This window comes from Euphorbia lathyris, chromosome 8, assembly GCF_963576675.1.
Source record: "Euphorbia lathyris chromosome 8, ddEupLath1.1, whole genome shotgun sequence".
Classification (NCBI taxonomy): domain Eukaryota; kingdom Viridiplantae; phylum Streptophyta; class Magnoliopsida; order Malpighiales; family Euphorbiaceae; genus Euphorbia; species Euphorbia lathyris.
This window is the reverse complement of record NC_088917.1, coordinates 51,624,545-51,628,990: the sequence shown is the minus strand read 5'-3', so window position 1 is coordinate 51,628,990 and position 4,446 is coordinate 51,624,545.

The window sequence follows — 4,446 nt, the reverse complement described above, 5'->3', positions numbered from 1 at the left end:
TATGAGTTTTTTTTTTTTTTTGGTAGGGCTTATTTATATCCTCATTTCATATAATTTATTATTTCAGATTTCATATAATTCATTATTTCAATGTGGGACAAGAAACCAGCTTATGGGATGTAATATAAAAATAATCAAGTTAAATTGGTTAAAAAAGGGCGTTACCGTACACCGCCCCTTTTTTACAGCCCCCGCCCCTTACATACCCATTATGCCCCTTCCATTATTTTTTTAAAAAATTTGAAATCACCCTTCTCTCTCTCTCCCACACCCGAACAAAGCACGTAACAAAAAATTATGGATCCGAGAACGTCGGAATACGAAAACTCCGAAGATGAGGTAATGATTTAATATTTTTTTAAATTTTTTAAATTTAAGTTATAAATTGATTTATTTTTTTTTAATTTTGTGAGGGGCGGGTCACGGACCCGCCCCCCTTAAGACTTGGGCGGGTCCAGGACCCGCCCCTGTTCAGACGTAGGCGGGTCCATGACCCGCCCTCGTCTGAAGGGGGGCGGGTCCTGGACCCGCCCTCGTCTTAAGGGGGCGGGTCCGTGACCCGCCCGCGTCTGAATGGAGGCGGGTTCTGGACCCGCCTCCCTTTAAATGTTGGCGGGTCCTGGACCCGCCTGCCTATGTGCAGGAGGTCCAAGGACCCATTTTGCGACTAATCTAACATTAGTCCGTGTTGCATGTATTTTCAGGAGGCAGCTAGAGTTTGGGTTGGCGACGGAATCGATTATAGTCCTTATTTCATAACGAGCACGGTATTTCAAACAAATGTGGAAGCAATTCAATGGGCGAAAAACATTGCAATCAAAAATGGTTTCGAGATCGTTATTTCTTCGCATAAACACGGAGGTAAACAAACTCTTCTGAGATGTTCACGTGGCGAACGGTATAGAGGATTGCCTATTCCCTTAGAAGATGGTTTAAGTAGGAAAACAAAAACTAAAGCGTGTGGCTGTCCATTTCGGTTAAAAGTCAGGCAGTTGCAAGATTTTTCGGGTTGGCAGATCGTTGCTAATGCTGGGGAGCAGAGTACGCATAATCATGAAATGATAGTTTATGCGGAGGGACACCGACAGATTAGCGGTCTTAGTCCAGCAGCGAAGCTAATTGTGCGTGACATGAGTTAGTATCAAGCAAAGCCGTGTGCTATTATGACGGCACTTCGTACGAAACATCCAGAAGATAACCCAACAATAAAGCATGTATACAATTATAGAGACCGGTTGAGGAAGGATGGGTTTGAGGGTGGCCCCTGAGCTCCGACCTCAGCTGTCCGGTCCATATGGTAGAAGCGACATGTCCCAAGAAGCTGGGAATCACAGTACCATCAATTGGACCACCGGGGACCGGATCCGTGACAATCCAGTCATCCTCTACAACATTCCTCGAGCGCTTACTACTTCCTACAATATAGTATTAAACATATAACATTTATACCATTTTTCTATAGTAAAGTAAATTAATAAATAAAAATTATGATAAAAATGTAAATTATTTACCAGATGACTCGGCACGAGCACCCTTCCCCTTCGACGCCCGACGAATTGGGCTAGGGTCGCTCTCGGGAAGGTCCTCACCATCATCCATGGTAGCATAATCCTCATCGTCACTCATGGGTCGATGTACTGTCACGTGCGCCCTTTGAGCATCCGCCATGAGCTTCTCGGCTTCTCGGTCCCTCCGAACAGATGCTGTAACACCACGTCTAGCAGGATGGGAGGTCCGGAACCCTCTTCAATGTCACGCTGGAAAATAAACATTCAACAGTTACTAAAAGCAATACGCTAAATACAATCCCTAAATATTTACAAAAACTACAGGTTAAAGTTCTACAAAAAAATACACTAAATATGTTCTAAAAAAATACACTAAATATGTTCTAAAAAAGATACGCTAAATATGTTCTAAAAAAACACGTTAATATTTCTAAAATAAATGCGCTAAATATTTCTAATTTTTTTTTAGTTGTTAGTTTTCTGTCCCGAAAATCGGGACAGAAAACGACTTCGAAATTACATCGGCGGGTTCAGGACCCGCCGCTATCTCTTGACGGGCGGGTCCAGGACCCGCCAGTATTAAGACCATGGCGGGTCTAGGACCCGCCATAGTCATATGCGTGGCGGGTCCAGGACCCGCCATGCTCAAAACCAAGGCAGGTCCAGCACCCGCCACGGTTTTGAGCATGGCGGGTCCTGGACCCGCCACGCATATGACCATGGCGGGTCCTGGACCCGCCATGGTCGTCAAAATAAACTTTTCTGTCCCGAATTTCGGGACAGAAAACTTAAAAAAAAAAAATTTGAAAAAAATTAGAAACACGTACCGAAATGAGCCCGATTGACTTTCCTTTACCTCCACGTCCAGCCATAATTAGTCCGGGTTTTCTTTTGGTTTGAACTAAAGTGTTTGGAAGTTAGAAATTGAATTTGAACTTAATATTGCAAATATAAGGGAAGGGGCAAAATTGTAATTTGGAGGCGGTATGTGGGAATTAAGGGGCGTCGTGAAGCAAATCACTAAAAAAAAGGTTGTGGGATATTTAACATCCGAGGTGTAAAAGGCAAGGAGGTGAATTGGTGGGTGTAAATATGCTAGTGACATGTTGAAAAGAGTAGCATATGCACTTTGATATCATTAAAAGGTTAAAACCTTAGTACTTAATAGCCTTTACCATAAGAAAATCTTAAACTTGTCCATGAAAAAGACAAACAGAGAAAATTAGGGTTTCTCTCTCAAGTTCAGTAAAGAGGGGCGATGACCTAATCTCCACCGCCAGCACCAGGTACCTGCGCCGCCGGCCCTGCGCCGACCGCCGACCGCGCGCCGGCGACCGCCGGCGACCTAGCACTGCCGTTCTTGTGTCGCCGATCTCTTCAGATTCACCATGGCTTCTGCTTCCACCGCTGCAACCGAATCAGATGCCTTCGCAATTGCCCATTTATTTGATCGTAGGTCTTACAGCAAACTAAAAACTACAATCAGTAAGGATCCCTCAACTCCCGCACCTTCCTTTGCGTCAATTGTAAAGAAATCAGTCACCACAACGGTGATTCCAGTGCCGTCGCAGCCTTTAATTTCAGAGGAGGGGGGTTTCAAGGCCATTAAAGTCCCACAAGCCATTTATGAAGAACAAGTTAAAGCGTTTCAGCACTCAGTCATTGGGAGGATATCTCTGAATAAGGGAGATCGCCCCTAGAAACATGTCGAATTGAAGCAACATCTGAATCAACTATGGACGAGAAATATGGATTGGAAGCTTATATCGTTGGGTAAGGGTTTCTACTAGATTATTATGCCAGATAGGGATGCCCTACAGACTATTTGGGGGCTCGGTCCCATTTCACTCAAGCCTGGAATCATTCGATTTTCACCTTGGACACCGGGATTCAATCCGGACTCACACAAGTCCACCTCTGCGCAAGTTTGGGTACGTTTCTATAACTTGCCTTGGGAATTTTGGGACACTCGGATCATTGCGAGTATTGCACGTGTGGTAGGGGTGCCTATTTGTTTCGATCATAATACTGTTAATAGAGAGTTTGGCCATTACGCCAGGGCGTTGATAGATGTTGATTTGTCAAGGGATATTCAGTCGAAGCTTAGAGTGGATACGGATAATCAGAAGTTGTGGGTTTATTTAGAGTATGAAAAGCTCCCGGCTCTTTGTGGCACTTGTTCGTCCATTGGGCATACCACGGCTCAGTGTAGGCGCAACAACAGAGAAGTAAAACCTCAAATGCAGAGGCATATGAAGTCAAGTAAGAGTGGAGCGGCACCTACTACACATGAAAATCTGGATGTTCATTCGGAACCAAATGAAGCTCACGCTTCTTCTGCCGCGGATGATGCGGAAAAAAACAAAGTAGCAGAAGACACTTTACAAATAATTCTTCATCCCGCCACCAATCTGGAAATTCAGGGAAGTGAGGAGGGTTCCAAACGCTGGGGAGACTGTAGTGATGAGAAAGACCTCCCAGCAGCAGAGACCGATACCCCTCGTACAGCTGAGCGAGTTGCTGAAGGTAACTTGACGGGTTCTTCAGAACGACCTCAGAATAATGATATTTACATTCCAGATGTGGGTACTGACTGGATAACAACTAGAAAGAAGGATAAGGCCAAGATGTCGGGTACTAATACATATTCTCGCTCTAAGGGGCGGAACAGGCCGATTATCAATTACACATGATTGTGTTTTATTGGAATTGCAGGGGAATTAATAACCCTGGGACTCAACAGGCATTGAAGCTCATTTGTCAAGTAAATCATCCGGATTTGGTATGTATTTCTGAACCCATGGTTACTTTGGATAAAATTCCTACATTTTTCTGGAATTTGATTGCCTTACAGTTTGTTGAAAGCAATCCTATTTGGCTTTTCTGCAAAATCGGTAATATCAATCTTTGCAACATCATTTTGAATCATGATCAGCAC